The sequence below is a fragment of the Chiloscyllium plagiosum genome, chromosome 38 (assembly GCF_004010195.1).
Source record: "Chiloscyllium plagiosum isolate BGI_BamShark_2017 chromosome 38, ASM401019v2, whole genome shotgun sequence".
Taxonomy (NCBI): domain Eukaryota; kingdom Metazoa; phylum Chordata; class Chondrichthyes; order Orectolobiformes; family Hemiscylliidae; genus Chiloscyllium; species Chiloscyllium plagiosum.
Genome location: NC_057747.1, coordinates 25,190,375 through 25,212,027, shown reverse-complemented (window position 1 = coordinate 25,212,027; position 21,653 = coordinate 25,190,375). Strand labels below are relative to the sequence as shown.

Genomic DNA, 21,653 nt, shown 5'->3' with positions numbered 1-21,653 from the left:
AGAGACAGGGTGAGTGTGTGTCAGAGAGAGAGAGGGTAAAGAAAGACAGAGACAGGCAGGAAACTGACTCTCTGCAATTGTAGTACCACCTCCAAGAGGGAGAGACCGAGGACCCCCATCCACCTGGGGCACTCCCAAAACATTCCCCAGTGCCAGCCCTGCTGTTTGGTAGCACCTCGTTCCAACAGTCAGCCCCCACCACACCCCCTGACTCTGGTGAACACTTTCCTCCTTTGCGACTCTTCCCTGACACTACACCCTGCACTCTCCCCAACACTCCTATCCCCATCCAACTCTTCCCTCATCAATGCTTTTCCCATCTGACTATTCCTGTACCCGTCCCATTCAACTATTCCCAGACTCCAACTTTGCCCAACTCCTCTGTCATCCTCTCACCCCACCCTGCTCCAATTCTGTCCCCTTGCTCCCCCCACTCTTGTTTGAAAAATGTATTTAAGACTGTCAGGTTGGCATTTGGGGAACCTGAGGGTATGGGGCACAGGGAGATTGAACCTGTATGTTCACATATTGCTCAGATTAGATTCAGTCATTCACAAGTCCCCATAACAATTTGGTGCAAAGCTTTTGCTGCTACCTCTTGTGAAATTTCAGTATTTTATAAATATTGAGTGGGTCTGTCTGGGAGACCCTTCTTGTTTATCAGGATTATATGACTGACCTGCACTGTGTAGTTTGTCAAACTTATTTCTCTCTGCACTTAGCTCCCAACAACAAGATATCCATCTCCTTTATGTCAACTTTCAAACTTACAATTGTTACTTTCCTGACAGTGTGTAAAATGGGACCTCTCTAAAGATTCGGTTAATTAAACCCATCTGCTCCCGAGTTAACTCAGTGTTTTAACCCTGGTTGGAAATCACTTACAATCTGCTCAACTTCATCCTAATATCATTCAGGATAAACTGCTGACAAGTCAATAGCAGCTTCCAATTGAATGAAAACTTTGCTTCAGTAAACACAAACAATCAATATTATGAATAAAAAGATCCAAAAAATCCTCTGTAAATCTTTTTAAAAGTGTACACATGGTACAAACACACAGTCAGCCTGACAATTAAATTAGTAAAATAAGATTGTTAATGGGGGCTATTTTCCTGGGTTCTGTTCCAGTATCTCAAAGAGTTAGGGGATTATTAGCAGAAGGTTGAAGAGTCAAACAGACTTTTTCCTGTCAATGGGGTTAATAGACATAATCAGCATCTCACACTGAAATGTATCATCTGATTTGAATGAAAAGAATTTGATCTAATCAGCTCTGAACATGAAGGTACAGTAAAATGTAACTTGAAGAACAATGGAATGCTGCTTAAATTGGAAATTGTTAGTTATCCACATTTTGTACACCCTGCCCTCCTAGCCTTCTCCAGGCATACCTTCTCCCTCTGTGTGTCTCTTGTTTCTCACAATTGAACATGCAACCTCACCTTACTCCCTTCATCTCTCTCTCTCTCTCTCTCACACACTCATACACGCACGCACTCACTCGTCCCCATTCCCTTTCACACAGGCACCCAGCCCCCAGACTCCCTTGTTCCCCTACAGATGCTCCAATGATGCCCTATTTGTCCTCCTCCTTGCATTTTTTTAGGTTAATTATAAACTGTGGATCTCCTGCAATGTTTGCATGATTGGATTGCTCACAGAGCTGATAAACTTCCATTTCTAGATTAAAATGCATTTGGCCTAATGGTTTCCAAGATGCTGGTGACACATCACCCTGACGTAGAGTTATATCACTGTTCTTTCAGTATTTTTGGGTCAAAGTCCTGGTAATCTCTCCTTAATGACTGTCGGGTCTACTTCCAACACATGGACTGAAGTAGAAGTCAGGTCACAACCACCTTCTCAGGGGCAACTGGGGGTGGGCAATAAATATCCAGGCCTGGCTAGAAACATCCACATTCCACACTCATTACTTATCCTCAAAAATGTATAAGAAATGTCAAATTATTTGATGTTTATGCCCCTTCTCTGGTCAAGGGTAGCCTTCCCTTGTATTGCTGCATTGCTGGGTGTGATCGGGAGACAGGATTGGCTCAGAACCCGTTAACTTCATGTCTGTTTAATTGATTTTCTTACAAATGCATAAAGAGATTGTTATCAAAGGATTCCGAACTCGCTCAGTGAAAGGATTTATTTGGGTGCTGCTATGCATGTATTACTTCAATGTGTTGTTTCATTAACTCTTTTTTTTATATTTGAAACTGCATTTGCAACTCTTATTAATGTGCTCTTACATCACCGTATAAGTTCAAGATAACAATAAGATGTAGGAGCATAAGTGAGCCGTTCATTCAGAACATCAAGTTAATAAGATTTTGACCGATCCAAAGATGTGCAGGTTAGGTGGATTGGCCATGCTAAATTGTCCATAGGGATGTACAGGCTGGGTAGATTAGCCATGGGAAATGCAGGGTTACAGGACCACAATAGAGGGCTGAATTTGGGTGGGATGCTCTTCGGAGGGTCAGTGTGGACTCAATGGGCTGAATGGCCTGCTTCCACACTGTAGGCATTCTATGTTCTGATAATCATCAACTCCACTTTCATCTCCTTACTTTTCTGACATCCATCTCATCCCAGAGTCACTTTTTACCCTTCCTCTCCTCTTCCTTCCCAATTCTTTCTCGTCTCTCCCCATCGCTTTTTCCCTTCCACCCTTCTATTCCTCCCTCCATTCTGAAGCTGCACCCTGCGGCTGGTATGACCCTGTCGATTCAGAATGCCCACTGTATTTCCCACCATACCCATTGTATGCTCCTGGGTAGACTGACTGACTGACTTACTGACTCACTCCGAGAAATTGCAAATCTCTCGCCAGGTTGGGGAAAACCATTTAGCTTCCCTCACTGGAGTTTGGATGATATGTAGGAATCAGCATTTACCATTACAATCTGGGGTTTCTCTCTCGTCCATGTAGACCTCCCATGGGTTTGCTCTTCCCTTGAAAGAATTGTGAACCTTCTCAGAGGGGTTTGCATTTCATGTTCGGTGAGAGTTCACTGAAATGTTTTGAACATTACTTAAGGAGCAGGCTTCACAAAAGGGCTGGGGGTGGTGAGTGATGAATGGGGCATAACAAAGAGGGTTCAGGGAGGCTTATGTGGATCATCAGTGCCACCATGAACTCTTTGGGCTGAATGGCCTGCCCTGTGTAATACCCAAATCTCATTTAGTCACAAAGCTCAAACTTTAAAAAGACCTGAGTGATGACTCACAGAATTTAATCTAAACTTTGTCTGGGTGCTGGTCCTTTGATATAGTTCCTGGTTAAGATCTGTGCGTGAGTGTCTTCCAGCATTTTATACAACAATCTGTTTTATTGTTCCTTACTTTGGAATCCACATGCAGTGTAGGTGCAATTGCTTTTAAGTGTTCCTCACTCAGTCACGAGTCTGTGGGTAGGTATTCACAGCAGACTAGTTCAATGGTAATGGGAGGGTTTCATAAACTACCCTTAATGCTTTATGAAATATATATTCAGCAACTAATGGCACATTTCAGTCGGAGCTGGACTGTGTAATGATGCGCGACTGCACCAGCAAAGTAAACAGGAGGAGCCAATGTGTGATTAGTTGGTCATAAAATGTCTTTGACAGAGACTGCCAGGGGCAATAACATGCAGGCAGACTGCTGACTGGAACCTCCAGACACACTCTGCCAACCAGGGGCCAGAATAGTTTTGGGATGCTTGTCAGCGCCTAACTGGATGGGCATTTTCCAGTGTTGGCGAAATGGACAACCAGCTAATGTTGTTTTCTTAAATGTGCATCGATCCGTCTGAGACTGCTGCCAGGCTGAGGCATAGGCACGAGTTTACTTGGTAACTGATACTGGTTGGCTGGGGGATGGTGGGGAGCAGTCAATGGGCTATTCAGCTTTCACCACTAGGTGGCATTTTGAGGCTTCCTCAATGCAGTTGGCTGACAGTGCACCCCAGAGACGTCTGGAGGTGGGAGAGAAATCTCATGAATTTCACCCACTAGTGAATGTGGGGAACTACAGCGTAAATGCTAACTTCCCCTAACAGTCAGATGGAACGTGATAATCTGATTCCTGACTCTTGCCCGATTTTAATGAAGGTGGGATGAAGAAGAGGGTGGCCTGTCATGATTTACACGGCTGGTTGACAATTGGGTGGCTCAGTAGTTAGCGCTGCTGCCTCCCAGCACCAGGGACCCAGGTTCGATTTCAGCCTCGGGTGACTGTCTGTGTAGAGTTTGCACATTCTCCCTGTGTCTGCCTGGGTTTCCTCCAGATGCTCTGGTTTCCTCCCACAATGCAAAGGTTAGGTGTATTGGCCGTGCTAAGTTTTCCCGTAGTGTCCCGGGAGGTGCTGGCTAGGTGGGTTAGCCATGGTTAATGTGGGTTATGGGGAAGGGTGTTGGGGGGAACTGGAGGTCTGGATGGAATGCTCTTTGGAAGGTCGGTGCTGACTCAATGGGCTGAATGGCCTCTTTCCACACTGTAGAGATTCTATGAAATGTTACAACCTGTTTCTGTGTTTTCTATTTAACTAGCACCAAGGTTACCCAGACCTGTCAGTGGCTATGGTAGGCCAGGGCACTTGGGTCTGGAAGGTAACAGCCAGCTGAATCCACAAAGCTTGGAAAATCCACCTCAAACTCTTCAGGATTGTAGGAAACAGGAGCATGTCCCTTGAGCCTTCTCTACCATTCCATATGGTCATGACTTCTATGTACCTCAACTCCACCTTCTCACACTATCCCAAAACTCCAAACTCCCTTCATACACAAAGAATCTATTGGCACAGATAGGGTAAATAGACAAAGTTTTTTTCCCCAAGGTGGGAAAGTCCAAAACTAGAGGGGATAGATGTCAGGTGAGAGGGGAAAGGTATCAAAGGGACCCGAGGGGCAACCTTTTCATGCAAAGGGTGGTACGTGTATGGAATGAGCTGTCAGAGGAAGTGGTGGAGCCCGGTACAATTACAACATTCAAAAGGCATCTGGATGGGTATATGAATAGATAGGGTTGAGGGTAAGATGGGCCAAGTGCTGGCAAATGGGACTAGATTTATTTCGGATGTCTGGTTGGCATGGATGAGTCGGACCGAAGGATCTGATTCCCAGCTGTATATTTCTTATGACTCCATAATCTCCGTCTTGTAGCCCTTAATGACTGAGTATCCACAAATGTCAGGGACGTGGAATTCCAAAGATTCACTGATCATTGAGTAAAGAAATTTCTCCTCCTCTCACCTTCAGAGCTCCTGCATAAGAAGTCTTGATAACCCTGCCTCTTCCGAACCCTCCAAATTCCCTTTAATCTTCACTACCTTTGAGCTCCATGTGGTAGATTATAGGGATCGCAGCTTGCAGCGTCCACTGACCCCAGTCTCCTTAGTGCTCCTGACCATGTGTCCCCTTTATACCGTGCTGCCATTTTCCCTAACTATGCACTCCTTCCTGACAGTTGGCTAATTCAGCCTCTACTCCCCTCCCCTCATCCAGCATCTTCCCTGTAACTTCCAGTTTCAGCTCCCCTGCACCCATCCTTGGCACTAAGTTAAAAATCACACAACACCCGGTTATAGTCCAACAGGTTTAATTGGAAGCACACTAGCTTTCGGAGCGCCGCTCCTTCATCGGGTGATAGTGCTGCCTTACCCAGCCACCTCTGTCACTCTGGCTGGCTGCAGTCAGGTAATGAAGCTAAATATTACTGCCATTCAAGTCCAGTGCAGATGTAGGCCTCTCTAGCTTGCTGCGCCAATCTATAAACGAAGGCTGTTACTCCACAATCCCGTCCAGCCCCGAGAAACTGTGAATTGGGAACTCGTTTGTCCGGGCTGAGGGATAACCCTTCTCTTCCCAGCATTTTCCCCATCTCACAGCAGCCCCTCTGTCCCCTCCCCCACTTCCTGAAATAAAACCCAGCCCACGGAGTAACTCAAGCAGAAACAGAGGAAGCATGATAAGAAGAGCAGTTGAAATGACCCTGAGAGCTCAGTGGGGTCGTATCACCACAGAGAGAGGAAAGTTCCTTTAGCTGTGTGGAGCTGCAGTGTGAATGATTTACAAAGTGCATGCTTCGCAAAGTCACAAAACTCTTTCTCACCCCCCCCCCCCCCCCCAACTGAAGTGAAACTTGAGCTTATTGCATTTGGCTTTATTCTCATGTGGGAGGCACCCAGTGTGTCCAGCAGTATCCAAGAGGAGTTTTATCGACAGCAGTTTAGAAGAGTCGTAATTCTTGGTTTTTTTTTGAAGAGCAAATAGTTGATTTGTTTATTGCCTCACTTCTGTCAACACAATCAAAATGCCCTTGAGTCTGTGTGGCAGAGTTCCAATGCCCCCTAACCCAAGGACAATACCCCCTACACACAGCCCAGCACAGAATCTGTGTTTTCTCTTAGAAACAATGATTTCTTTATTAAAGAGATGAATAAGTCAGTTGATTGCAAACATTCACCCACTTCTTTCACATTGAATTTACATGGTTAAGACATGTCCCTCAGGACAACTGGTCTGTGCTGGTGCTAATGCCCCTCTCAAGCCTTGTCTCACCCCTTTCATATCTCATTCTATCTTCAAATCCTGACTTCCTCGAGTACTTACCTCATGTCCCCTTGCCAGTGTCCAGTTCTGGTTACTAGTCCCCTCAGCTGTTCCGTGTGTTAGAAGTTCGATACTCTCACAACCCTCTGGATAATAATATTAACAAATAAACTTAATATTATTTTTCTTGTGATTCTGTTTTTTTCCCCTTATCCAAAAAATGCAGTCATCCAAATATGTATGTAAGCAACTGAAGAACAAGCAAAAACTTCAAAGATAAGACAGGACAGACCTCCTGATTGCCTCAATGACACCTGCCCATTTTAAATACCCCTACATTCTCCCCGTGGCTCTGCATTGGGACGTCAAGCTAACTTAGCCAAGCCGTTACCTTTTGAGCTCTGTGTTATGCTGTAAGTGTTGGCAAGGTGACTTGGCTTTGCTTGTGCAGCCCTTACTTTAGGCATTGTGTACAACACTCCGCATGGATTCAGAGATTTGCAATTGCTTTTGGTTTTGTTGTAGTTTGAAAACACACAGCAGCTGCCTTTGGCTGCCAGCCCATCTGAGTGTGCTGGGCACAGTTTTGTTCCTTGCATTATTTTGCAATGTTTGGGGTTTAACAGAATTTCATCCCAGCCCCTCATCCTCCAACATCCTTTGCTCAGCTTTTTAAAATCCCCCTCTACGCCTCTCTTGACTGAAGGCATTCACTCCAACTGTGAAAATGATATCCAACAACATTCATAACCTTGTCCAGTGGTTGTTGTAGACATTGTAATCAACCTCTTCAGATATAACAGGTGCCTGGGGCAGTAGGGGTGGCACCCAGTGTTGTGGCTCAAAGGTAGGGACACTACCACCCTACCACAAGTGGCTTTCCTGAATCAACATGCTAATTGTCATGGATGTAGGTTTGCTCACTGAGCTGGAAAGTTCATTTCCAGTCGTTTCATCACCATACTAGGTAACATCTTCAGTGAGCTTCCGAATGAAGCACTGGTGATGTAGCCCACTTTCTATTTATATGTTTGGGTTTCCTTCGGTTGGTGACATCATTTCCTATAGTGATATCATTTCCTGTTCTTTTTCTCAGGGGTGGTAAAGGGGATCCAAGTGCAACTGAAGCTCTATCAACAAACACATTGACTTGGATCCCATCCAGAACCTCAACCTGAGCTACAGATCGTCTCAAATTGCTAATTGTCAGTCTGTTGCTCAGTTATTGGGGGTGAAGGGTAGGGTCAACCCCCATGTTTTGGTTAATGTGCACAGAATCATATAGCCCAGGAGAAGCTCATTCAAGCCATCAATCCTGTCCTGGCTCTTTGGAAGCACTGTCCAATGGTCCATTCCCTTTCTTAAAATCCCATCAGCAGTTTCCCTGTGATTTTCTAAATCCAAATTTCTTTCAAAAGTTGATGTTTAAATCAGCTTCTTACCCCCTTTTGAAGCAACACAATCCAGATCACAATTTTCCTCGAGTCATTTTTGGCTCTTTTTTAAACCTCAGCTTAAATCTTGTGTTTTCTGTCTCATTTCCCCTATCGCTAACAAAGGCTTATATTCATTTACCCAATCCAAATGCACTGTGCTTTTGAACCCCTCAATCAAATTTCCCTTTCACCCTTCCTTGCCCTTAAGGGGACAATGTGGACTCCTATCCCTCCAGATCCCTTGGCATCCTCCTTAAAGTAACTGCTGGGGGTGGGTTGAGGAGATTCTGGAACCAGGGAAAGAAAATTGAACAGAAATCAGGATTGTTCCTGGTGATGTGATGGTGTGGTGGTAATGCCACTCTAACTTAGTCTCTCTCTTCCCTATTCCTGCCCAGGGCACCTTGGCCCATGTGTGAGTCCTTCATTGTTTTCTAAACCATCCCCCCCCCCCTTCCTGGGCATCTCCACAAACCCCAGTTTGTGAACAATTGGAATGATCAATGGAAATTCCAAGAAAAATCAAAAATATGGAGGAAAAATCAAATTATTCTGTTTCTGTAAATTGCCTCTTTTACAGAAGAATATCCTGCCATATATAATTTCAAAAAACATAGAAACTTAGAACATAGGAGCAGGAATAGGCCATTTGGCCCTTCGAGCCTGCTCTGACACTCAGAACAATCATGGCTGATCATCCAACTCAGTACCCTATTCCTATTTTCTCTCCACACTCTTTGATTCCTTTAGCGCTAAGAACTATATCTAACTTCTTATAAACATTCAGTGTTTTGGCTTCAACTGCTTTCTGTGGCAGAGAGTTGCACAGGCTCCCCACTCTCTGGGTGAAGACATTTCTCCCCATCTCAGTCCTGACTGGCCTACTCTGCATCCTTCAACTTTGACCTCCAGTTCTGGGCATTCCCCCTCTTCCCACCCCACACCCCATCCCCCACCCTGGTCATCAGGAACGTTTGTAAAAGCTGTTTTCTCTGGTTGAAGCGACGTACTCCAGAAAGCATTAGAAATTTTGCAAACTGAAAGCTGTGTGCTTTCTGTCTGTTGGCCTGCTTTATATAAGTGGAGATTGAGGGTCCCCAGGGTCTCAGTGCAGCGACTGTTTGTTAACTCTACACACAGGAACTTGATGCAGTCTGGCTGATTTTATCCTGTTTGTTCACTTTCTCCCCTACATTGTACCCTGGCACTCTCCCATACACTTTCCCTCTACCCTACCATTTCTTCTTCCCCACCCCCCTGTCCTATACACATTTTTTTCTGACACTTTCATGTTTCTTGCGACTCGACTTTCCATCTTGATGTGTGTTCGCTGCAGCTCATTGGTTAGCGCTCCTCCTGTAACATTGTCTGAGTTCCAGACAATTCAAGACAGACACCAGGAGTGTGGTACACCAGAGGGAGGACTGTTCCGTATTTTCCAGTGATCTATTTAACCCAAGGCCCATCTGCCCCCTTCAGGTGGATAAGAAACATGCCATCACCATGATAGCAAAGAATAAGCAACTGTCTAATTGATTCCCTCAAGAGGAACCCTGAAAAAAATCACAGCATAGTCCATCTATTTTGGGATGGTCAGTTGCTGTCCTGTGTATCATGTGTGTTTTAATTTGTTCACGGGATCTAGGTGTGGCTGGCTCGCAGGTTGATGAGATGCTGAAGGGGATTGCGAAAGTAGACATGGAAAGTTTGTTTCCTCATGTGAGGCAATCTAGAATAAGAGAGGGGTCATAGTTTTAGGATAAGAGGGTAGCAAATTAAAAACAGAGAGGTGGCATGGTGGCTCAGTGGTTAGCACTGCTGCCTCACAGCACCAGGGTCCCAGGTTCGGTTCCAGCCTCAGGCAACTATCTGTGTCATGTTTGCACATTCTCCCCTTGTCTGTGTGGGTTTGCTTTGGTTTCCTCCCACAGGTCAGGTGAATTGCCCACAGTGTTAGGTGCATTAGTCACAGGGAGATGCGTTACTCTTTGGAGGGTCGGTGTGGATTGGTTGGGCCGAAGGGCCTGCTTCCACACTGGAGGGAATCTAATCTCATCTACAAGGCGGAATTACTTTTCTCAGAGGGTCATGAATCTGTGGGATTCTGGGTAGATGCTGAGACATTGAGTAAGTTTAAGAAGGAGATAGACAGCTTTGTAATTAGCAGTGGGTTGGAGTGTTGTGGAGAATGGGCCAGGAGGTCAAAGGAGATCCTGCAACTTTCCTCCATCCCAGACCATGTGCCCAAAGATCAGGAGCATGCATGCAACCAAGAGAATAACAATATTTTTCAAAAAACTAAAAGGGGGGTGCAACTGTCCACAACCATCATGCATATGGTCCACAGACTCCAGAGCATAGCTGGGCCGGGAAAGGTTTCCATTTATCAATTTTGTTCTAATGTCGACAAGACAGCCCCTCTGACTGTGCAGCACTTACTCCGTATGGCAGTGAAATGTCAGCTTTGAGTTTTATCCTCGAATCTCTGGTGTTGGACTTGACCCCACATCCTTCAGACCCGGTGCTGAGGAAGGGTCATTTGACCCGAAATGCTAGCTCCGATTTCTCTCCACAAGTGCTGCTGGACCTGTTGAGCTTTTCCGGCAATTTCTGCTTTTGCTTCAGACTCTGCCTCATTATTTTCGAGTAGGTCATTCAAAAGTGATGTCTGCAGCACACGGTCTCTTCCTTCTCACGATAATTCAGCAAGTTAACCAAAAGCATGTTCTCCTTTGACTCCACGTTATACTCTGTCTGATTATCAATGCGTCTTTATGTCCTTTTGGTCAGGGAGGGTTTGGTTTGCTTGTGTAGTCGCTGTGACTTGGTATCCGTGGCGTCTTACTCTGCCCTCCCCATTACATTCCTTTTGTTGCTGTCTGGTGAACAAGCAGACGTTAGCTTTGTGTGCACTTTGAGTTGCTTGGAAGCTTTCACCCCTCTGTTATGAGTGCAGATGAGGAGATATTTCATTGAGATGCACTGGTAATTGTCAGGGAGTGGTCAGTGAACACACGGAATGGATAATTGATCTAATGGCCAGGAGATGAAGTGTAACTGCCTGGCCTTTTCAGAAGGTGGGCATGTTAAAAGCTGCTCTTTGTGCCAGATGACCTGCTGTGCAATGCTTTAAAGTTCATTTATTTAACTTGTTGCCAAATTGCAGTGCTGATAATCTGTCACAACTGTGAGTTATTTTGTCCCTGCAGCCGAACGCCAATAAAAAATGGTCTGAAGATTCAAAGGGGCAAATTGGAATAACATTTTTAAAAGTTAATGTGACAGGGGCTTGTTTGAGTTCAGATCCATAAAGGGTCTATTGTAAGCTCTGACCCATTACACTATTAAATAAAGTGGAAAGGTCTGTGATTTTTCAAACTGGAAGATTGGCTGGCTTTCAGTGATTCATTTTTGTGCCTTGAGATCAGTGAGGGAAATTCTCAGGGGGTCACTTTAGAAAAGATTTCACTCCCAGGACAGCCCGAGGATTCTCTCTCTCCCCCTGGGGAATGTGCATGCACTGGGTGGGAAGCCAGAGGAGAACGCTCAAAGCACTGGTACATAGGCAAACCTCCTGCCAAAAAGTGAATTCCTAAAACCCATCTGTAAAAATGAAGAAGTGCATTTCAATAGCACCTGTCAGCAGCTTGGGATGCCCCCCACTCCCCTGTACTTTACAGTCAATTAAGTGTGTATTTGTTTTAGTGTGGTCATTGTTGTAATGTAGGAACCCTAATGATACTGTACACAGCAAGCTCTCTCACACACAACGGTAATATAGTGACTAATGTGATATTGATTTGAGGGTTAGATATTGTCCAAGACCCTGGGGAGTATAAGGGAGATACCTGTACTTTTTCAAATCGTACAATGGGATCTTTTATGTCCACCTGAGAGGGTAGACTAGGTCTCGGTTTTGTCTCAAAAACCTCACCTGGCCTTTTCGTTGAAATAGGACTTGGGTAAAAATGTGCCACCCAGTGTCGCAAGGCAAGTTCCACAAACAGAGAGAAATCAAAGCCCTTCAGATGTGAAGGGAGTTGACTGAAAAAAGATGGAGCCTCACACCAATAGATCAGGAAAGGGAAATCCAGATCACAGCTTCAAGACCCCAGCTGGCAACTGGTCAACCTGGGATGTTCATGGGGGAAATCTACATACTATTTACAGCATAACAACAGGCCATTCAGCCCATCAGCCACTTACCTACACCTCCCCATCTCTGTAAATGTCTAATATTCCTTTGAGACATGTGTTCCTCTCACTCTGGCCTTTTGTGTGTTCCCACTGCAGTCAGTTCTTCTATAACAGAATGGTAGTGTTCTTATGCAACCTTGCGTTATAGAAAAATTACGCTTTAAAAACAGCGCATGAAATGTTGATGCTATCATTGGATTATAGCCAACACACATTTTAAAAGTTCTCACTGTAGAAACAACGTCCCCAAATCGTCAATTGTGTTTCGGCGAATTTGAGTTGATGAAACACGTGTTATAACAGAACGCCCTGTAACAATTGCCTTACTATTGGGAGTGGTGCCTTTAATTTGCCTAGGGTCCAAAGCTCTGGAATTTCTCCCCTGAGTTTCTGTGCCTCCCTCAGTTTCCTAGTTTCAGTCACTCCTTAAACCTCCTTTATCAGGTTTTTGGTCATCTGACCTAATATTTCTTCACGTGACTTGGAGTTTGTTTTATAATACTGCTGTGAAGAGTCCTGCAGTGTTTTGTAATATTGAAGCTACTTTATAAATATTGTAACCATAGAGCTCCACATAATTTATTCTGCTGGATCTATTTCTTGCCCTTTGTTCAACAAATACTTCCATTTTCCCCTTTGTACTTATTTTTATGCATCTATTCTATTTGTTCTAGTGTAGAGTTTTGTGCATCTGAGTATTAGCTCTGACCAGATTTCTGGATTACCATTAAACAAAGTTTATTAACAGTCTGTATTGATGGTAAGGTCAATGACCAGCATGTTTTGAGCCGTACAGAATCTAATCTTCTAGCAGAGTATTAGCTAACTGAGGGTAACAGTTTACTTCAGAGATTCATAGAATCCCTCCAGTAAGGAAGCAGACCATTTGACCCATTGTGTCCACACCGACCCTCTGAAGAGCATCCCAACCAGACACACCCCTCTGCCCTATCTCTATATTTTCTATGGCTAACCCACGTAGACTGCACATCCCCAGATACTATGGGCAATTTAGCATGGCCATTCCACCTAACCCGCACATCTTTTGGACTGTGAGAGGAAGCCCACGCAGACCTGGGGAGAATGTACAAACCCCACACAGCCAGTCACCTGAGGGTGGAATCGAACCTGGGTCCCTGGTCCTGTGATGCAGCTGTGCTAACCATTCAGCCACCATGCCACTCCCCTACATATTCACAAATCACTATTTCTAGACTATTCACCTCAACCAATCAACGCTATAGTAAGCTCCTTGTTCTTGACACTCTCTGACAAATGAAGGTTCTCTTAAGTTCCATGTGAGGGGTTTACTAAGGACCATCTTGTCCTTACACCCCTAGTCTTGCTCTTGCTGATGGTCATCTTTATCCTATCCAGCTCTTTACTAACTGTGAAAAACCTCCATCAGGTCATCTCACAGTCTTCTATTAGGGGGGAAAAAAAAGACTCAGCCTATTCAGTCATCAGCAATTTTTTTTTCCACCTTTGTTGCTGTCTCTCACATCCTTGTCATGGTTATGTCAGATAAATGGCATCCAGATTTGATGCAGAGTGATGCCAACAGCGTGGGTTCAATTCCCGCACTGGCTGAGGTTACCATGAAGGACTCTCCTTCCCAACCTTCCCCCTCGCTTGGCTGTGGTAACCCTCATGTTAAACCATTACCAATCATCTCTCTCTAACGAGAGAGCAGCCCCTATGGTCTGGTAAGATGATGGCGACTTTACTTTATCACAGTCAGCAGACCAAATCTGAGCACAGAACTACAGATACTGGGGTGGGGATTAGGAAAGGTTGGTGATTTGAACATGTCTGAGGCAGTGAGTGAACACTCACAATTGTGTAACTCGAAGTTGTTCAGTATCTAACTCCTGCATGTGAAGAGAGAGCAATGGGTTCTTTGGAAGGTAGTCAGGATGTTTGTTTTATTGAGAGTTTAGTTGACAGATCTAGCCAGTGCCGGGACATCTCAATTGAAGGCCCTTGAATCCTCTTGGTTGAAGGTTCCATATCTAGTGGTTAGAGATTCAGGTTAGAGTGGTGCTGGAAAAGCACAGCAGGTCAGGCAGCATCCAAGGAGCAGGAAAATCGACGCTTCAGGCAAAAGCCCTTCATCAGGAATGGAGATTCAAACAAGAGCTAGGAGACATTGAGTGGACTCGATGGGAATTGAATTCCCCGTGTGGGTGATGGGGATTTGGAATTCACCACCTGAAAGAGCGGTAGAGACAGAAATGCTCATAACACTCACAAAGTAGTTGGAGTGTATTGAAGTGCTGTAACCTTTCAGGTTATTGCTCAGAACTGGAAAGAGGGACTAGATGTCAACTTCATGGAGACTTGGGTCTTTGATGATTTTTGAGCCGACCTGCCCTATTACCCTCTTCATCTACACTGACCCTGCTTACTCCCCTCGCCACCATGAACTGGGGAAATGAGCTGTTGTGGTGGAGTCTGTCGTTCTGTGTTGCAGAGTCCCACAACCCATTTGGGGAAACTTTCTGGGGCATTGTACAAGGTGATTTCCTGTATGCAGAAACAGTTGCCAGGTCGACTCCTGCACTGACACAAAGAGATATTTAATTAAACTGGTACAGCAAAGAATTTGTGCTGAAATTTTCCAGTCACTTGCCGAGAGGCTGTCTGGAATATGCTGCGTTGCCTGAGGCCTTTCCATTTTTAGCTTGCCTGCCAAAAGCCCATCAGGATATTGCTCATTACTAAGACGAAAGTAAGGACAGGCTCAGCAGCCCAGTCGAAGCTCAAGAGTGATTTGAAACAAAGCCTCTATAATGCCTGTCTCTTCACGGGCCTTGTTTTGAAGAGTTCATTGGTTTTCAGTCTGGATGGATCTGAGCGTGTGTTGTGTTGCTGGATGACAAAGTAACATTTCTACAATGTGAAGTGGCTTCAATGCATCATTGATGGAATTTGTATCAGGAAAGGTCTTGTAACCCCTGAGACCCATTTGCATCTTATTTCCAAGTTATGCTTTCCTCCCACCCTCTTTTCAACTCAATCTGTCTCATTCTTCGCTCGTAACAGACTGAGCCCTCTCACCTTGTTCATCCTGAGCCCCAGAACAATTCTTTCCAAGTCTTCTCTAAGGTAGATGGTGTTGGGATTCACAAAGATATATATATTTATAATGGCAGACAAGGGATTCACCTGTTAAAATGTTCAAAATCAGAATCTCTCTTCAGCTCTATGAATTGGATGACCTGCAAACTGTTAGATTTTCATGCTGATGAATAGGAATAGCTCACAGATATACATTGGCACTGTACTTTTTAAAATTCCTTCATTGGTTGTGGACATCTCTGACATAATCAGCATTTGGTATAGAATCCTAAACTCATACAGCACAGAATCAGACCCTTCGGTCCAACCTGTCCAGGCTGACCAGATTTCCCAAACTAAACTAGTCCCATTTATCCACGCTTAGCCCATATCCCTCTAAACCTTTCCAATTCATGAACCTGTTCAAATACCTTTTAAATGTTTTAATTGTACCTGCATCTACCAGTTCCTCTGGCACTTCATTCCATATCGAACAACCTTCTGTCTGAAAAGTTGCCCTTCAGGTTCTCTTTTAAATTTTTTCTTTCACTTTGAAAGTAAGCCTTCTAGTCTTGAACTCCCCTGCCCTGGTGAAAATACCCTAGCTATTCACCTTACCTATGTCCCTGATGATCTTATAAACCTCTATAAGATCACCCCTGAGCCTCCTCCATTCTGGGGAGAAAAGTCCCTTTTATTCAGCCTCTCTTTGTCATTCATGCCCTCCAGTATCGGTAACATTCTTGTAAACCTTTTTTGAATCCCCTCCAATTTAATAACGTCCTTCCTATAGCAGGGGGACCAGAACTGCACATAGTATTCCAAAAGTGGCCTCACCAACATCCTGTACAACTACAACATGATGCCCCAACTCCTATACTCATTGATCAGAGCAATGAAGGCAAGCGTGCTAAATGCCTTCAACACCCTCTCTTCCTGTGATGCAACTTTCAAGGATTTGTTTCCCATCCCTAATTGTCTCTGAAATGTGGTGGTCAGCCAACTTCCTGAACTATTGCAACCTAAAAGGTTAGGTAGACCTACAGTGCTGTCAGGGAGTTCCAGGATCTTGACCCTTCGACACTGAAGGAACGGTGATATATTTCCAAGTCAGGATGGTGAGTGGTTTGGAGGGGAACTTGCAGGGGGTGGTGTCCCCATGTTATCTGCTGCCCTTATTCTTCTGGACACAATGATTTTGGAAGGTGTATATGGTGGCTTGGTTGTTGCATCATATAAACTGTACACTCTGCTGCTACTGTAGGGCAGTGGTAGAGGTAGTGAATGTTGAAGGTGACGGATGGTTTACTGATCAAATGGATTACTTCTCCCTGGTGTCAAGCCTCCTGAGTGTTGTCGGAACTGCACTCATCCAGGCGTGTGCAGAGTATTGTGTCACCTTCCTGACTTGTGATTTGTAAATGGCACAAGCTCTAGTGAGCTTGGAGATGAGCTTCCTGCCACAATATTCCCAGCCTCTGACCTGCCTTTACATGTGTTTATATGGCTCGTCCAATCCAGTGGAGAGTTTTCCTATTGACTCCAGCTTTGCTGGGTTTTGTTGATGCCATTCAGTCAATGCAGCCTTGATGTCAAGGGCAGTCTCTCTCTCCCCTCATCTCTGGAATTCAGCTCTTTTGTCCATGTTTGAACCAAGGCTGTAATGAGGTCAAGAGATCAGTGCCCTGGCGGAACCCAAATAGAACATCAGTGAGCAAGTTATTACTGTGTAAGTACTCCCTGATAGCATTGTTGATGACCCTTACTGATGATTGTCAGTAGTCTGTTGGGGCAGTAATTAGCCAGGTTGGATCGGTCATGCTTATTTTTTGAGTATTGAAAATTCCCAGGCAATTTTCCACATTGGAACATAGAAGAGTAAAACACAGGAATAGGCCCTTCAGTCCACCATGTCTGTGCCAACCATAATGCCATTCTAAATTAATTTGATCTGCTATCATGTGGGCCGTACCCCTCTATCCCCTGAGTAGCCATGCGTCTGTCTAAGAGTCTCCTGAACTTTGCTATTTCTGGAAGATTGGTCTGTTTCTACCACCTGTTCTGGCAATGTGTTCCAGACGCCGACTGTGTAGAGTTTAGACTTCTCCCCTCTCACCTGAAACCTATGCCTCTGAGTGTTGGCATTGTTGGGTTATTGCCAGTTTTATGGTTGCATTGGAATACCTTGCTAGGGGCATAGCTACCTGTAAAGCCCAAATATTTGGTACTACTCCCAAAACGTTGTCAAGGTTCACGGTCTTGAAAGCGTCCAGTGCCTTCAGCCGTTTCTTGATATCACGTGGAGTGAATAAAATTGACTGGAGACTGAAAACAACAAGCACTGGAGATCATAGCAGGTCAGGCAGCATCCACAGAGAGAGAGCAAGCTAATGTTTCCAGCCGAGGTGGGGATCTCTGGAAGATGTCAAGATGGATCATCCACTCAGCACACCTGGTCAATGACTCAGTCTTGGATGCTTCAGGGCGAAAATGAGGACTGCAGATGCTGGAGATTAGAGTCTGGATTAGAGTGATGCTGGAAAAGCACAGCAGGTCAGGCAGCGTCCGAGGAGCAGGAAAATCGATGTTTCGGGACTTCCTGGTGAAGGGCTTTTGCCTGAAACGTTGATTTTCCTGCTCCTTGGATGCTGCCTGACCTGCTGTGCTTTTCCAGCACCACTCTAATCTTGGATGCTTCTGTCTTGTCTTATTATTAAGGAATAACTAACCAGTGAATATTGGGAAATGTGTAGGGCTTTCCTTAATTGATATCACCCCAGCATTTGGGAGGTCTGAAGGATGAAGAACTGATATTGGTAAGCTAGTCTTTTGACTGTAGTGACTTGTGTAATGTAGGAGAAGACCCAGTAATTTTACACGCAGTGAGCAAGGTCATCAATCTTTTCTGCATAAGATGATTGCGTTTATGATTATCTAAAAGGTCGATAGTTTAAGATTTGCAAAGTAAGGTGGAGATGAGGAGCAATCTTTTCTCTGGCCATGGTGGAATTCTTCAGTGCTGAGACCTGCAGAGCTGTGCCATTAGGTATATTCAAGGCTGAGATATATTTTTAATCAGTAAGGTAATCAAGAATTATGAAGAAGAGGCAGGAAAAGTAGAGTTGAGAATCATCAGATCAGCGAGGATCTCATCGAATGGCCTCCTATGTCTCAGGATGAAGAGTTATCTATTGTCCAGGAAAAGCACACCTAGCATTTGAAAAGATGCATGTAACCTCTCTTTGCTGTCGAGGAGGTAGGCAAATGACTCATCTGAAAGAAAAACGAAAACAGAAATTACTGGAAAAGCTCAGCAGCATCCGCGGAGGCAGAGCAGAATTAAGACTGCAGCCCTCTGAAGAAGGGAAACGTTAATTCTTGCAGGCTTGCTGGGTTTTTCCAGCAATTTTTGTTTCTGATTTCCAGAAGTTGCAGTCCTTTGGATGTTTTTTTTGTTCGTTTAGTGCGTCCTCTGAAAGACTGCCCCTCCAGCAGTGCAGCACCCTGTCAGTACTGCACACGGAATCTCCACTGAGGTTGTTGTACTCAGGTCTCTGGAGTGGGACTTGCCTCTAAGTCAGATGGCTGTGGGTTTAAGAGAGTGCTACCCACTGAACTTTGGCTGATACCTAAAGGTTGTTACATTGAACACCATGAAAATATAACTGTGGCCCCCTCGGTCGCCTTTTAAGTCTCCATATAAAAGTTGAGCATTATTTTGTGACTGCTGTTGCTTCTGCGCAACTCACAACACCATTTGGAAACAAACCAATCTGGAACAGAGCTGTGTGTAATTCAGAGCGGAGCGAGCCAGAGGGTCTGTGTTTATAGGTGGCCCGTGAAGGATGAGATTGGTTGCAACAGTATAACTTAATTCTTCTGGTGCGTCGCAATTGTAAATCTCTTGGACAGGCAGTCATTGAGGATTTACCCCACCCTTCAAAGTGAGAGCTAACCCCATCAGTTTGGAATCTTGTTAGCACTAAGCACGAAAAAGAAAGGCATACTGTGTTCATGCTGAGCATGCCTTGTGGCATTTGGCGTTTAAATCCTGAGAAAGCATTTTAATTTCTGCAGAAAATCCTCATGAAAGGTTTGCTTTGAATATTCAAGCTGCTTGGACAGCTCAGAAACTAAAAGTCAACTCGGTCAGATCATATTGCAGTGATTTAGGATGATCTTGTGCTCTTTCTCTCTCTCCCTGTTTGAACGGGGGGGAAGTCTGAGGTGAACGTGCTGCTAATATCCAGCCAGCGCTTGTGAAAATTTGCTGACAGTTTTCACAAGTGGCAGGTGGGGCTGCGTGGTCTTTGAAACCCCACGGAGATGCATTGTGATGTTTCTTAATTCGTAGGGAAAAGTTTTCCTTGGCACGGTATCAATGGGCGTCTGGAAGGAATAAAAAGCGCACTGCAGGGGACCTGATTGTTCTCCTGTGTTTCTGGCAGAGTCTGCAGCCTCTCTTGCCTAGACATGTTGTTGCAGCACAGTGCTCTCACAGACCTGCCTACTGCAGCAAGGGCTGACTGACTGACAGACAGACAGGAGACAAGTAGCAGGGAAGTTTGGGGAGCGCGCCTACTCTTTGTGCTCAACAATCAACTGAAAGGCGTGACATTCATTGACCGCAGTGCGTGTCGAGTGAGGCTGCTTTACTCCAGCTCCAATGTTGGCAGCAGCTGTGGTCTTACATATAGGGGGGGATCAGCTGTCTCTTGCCCTGCCTGAGCCACAAAGGTAATCACAACAAAGCTCTCCACTTTCCAAAAGTAAAACTGATTTGGCAATGCGAGATACCTCCAGTTATCCAACAAGCTGCTTGTTCCAGTAAACCCATTCTCCTTTCGAATCACCAAGCCAGATTTAGCACACTTGTAACTTCCTGGGCACTTTGTCACAGAATCAGCAATCCGAGCTGATTAAGGTTGAAGATCGAGGCGAAGGAGCACCCAAACCTTTTAGGAAGCTCTTAGATGCATGTTATTGTGAAGCTGCAACATCTCCTTTCTCATTTAAACTCAAATTATCTCATTCATTTCAAACACTGAGGCAGTAGTGTTAACCATTGAGCCACTGTGCCTTCTTGAACTGCTGCTGTCTGCGTGCAATGGGTTAACCAAAATGTTGTTAGGGAGGGAATCCCAGGATATTGACCCAGTGACAGAGAAGGAGTGGTGATGTATTTCCAAGTCAGGATGATGAGAGGCTTGGAGGGGAACGTGCAGGGGGTGGTGTTCCCAGGTACCTGCTGCCTTTGTCCTTCTAGATGGAAGTAGTCGTGGGTTTGGAAGGTGCTGTCTGAGGATCTTTGGTGAACTTGTACAGTGTACCTTGTTGACAGTACACACTGCTGTTACTGAGCTGGGTATATTCCCTTTAGCATCTATTACATCAAATAAAGAGTGTGGCCTTCAGTTCTGCACTGATGCCTCTGAGACTAGCCACAGGATAACCAGACAACAAGGAAAACTTCAATTCTGCTCAGTTTTGTACATATCTTTTCATTAAGATGTGTTTTGTATTTCAGACTCCCCTCTCCATAGCAGCATAGCGAAGATTGAGGACCTGTTGCTTGAATCTCTCCGTATATGAACTGATATTGCACCAATAGATGCTCACTGTGTAGCTTATGGAATCGGGATCAATTACTCTAAAGTGATTTTGCTGGCCATTACCTCACATCTTTAATCTTTTTAAGTGCATTGTGACTCAATAATGTAATTGGTAAGACATGACTAATAGTGATAGTTTGATAAGGATTTTATAATTGTGCATAAATGCATCGATTTTCCAAAGAGTGAGCTCCTTGTGCCATGCCCTTTTCCAGTGGCACGTCTTCCTGGATTGGGAGCCAAGGGCTTGTTGGAACGATTCAGTGTGGCTAGTGCAGAGAGACATGCTGGCAACCCCCATCCTCGGAGCCAGCCATGTAAAAACAATTTCAAACACCGTTTATCAATTTCACGGGAAAAAGTCAGATTACTTTGTGATCTCCCTCAGCAGTTTTGTGACAAAGCCACGTTAGATTTGATACTGGGTAATGAGCCCGGCCAGGTGTTAGACTTGGAAATAGGTGAGCACTTTGGTGATAGCGATCACAATTCTGTTATGTTTACTTTAGTGATAGAAAGGGATAGGTGTATACCACTGGGCAAGAGTTACAGCTGGGGGAAAGGCAATTACGATGCGATTAGGCAAGATTTAGGAAGCATAGGATGGGGAAGGAAACTGCAGGGGATAGGCACATTAGAAATGTGGAGCTTATTCAAGGAGCAACTATTGAGTGTCCTTGATAATTATGTACCTGTCAGGCAGGGAGGAAGCTGTAGTGTGCGTGAGCTGTGGTTTATGAAGGAAGTGGAATCGCTGGTCAAGAGGAAGAAGAAGGCTTATGTTAGGATGAGATATGAAGGCTCAG

At 44.8% G+C, this 21,653-nt stretch overlaps 1 protein-coding gene across 6 annotated transcripts in view; it reads left to right on the top strand.

Annotated features, from left to right (window-relative positions):
* unc5b (unc-5 netrin receptor B) overlaps positions 1-21,653 on the top strand; it is a 355,814-nt gene that overhangs the window by 87,991 nt on the left and 246,170 nt on the right. The gene's annotated exons all lie outside the window — the stretch shown is intronic.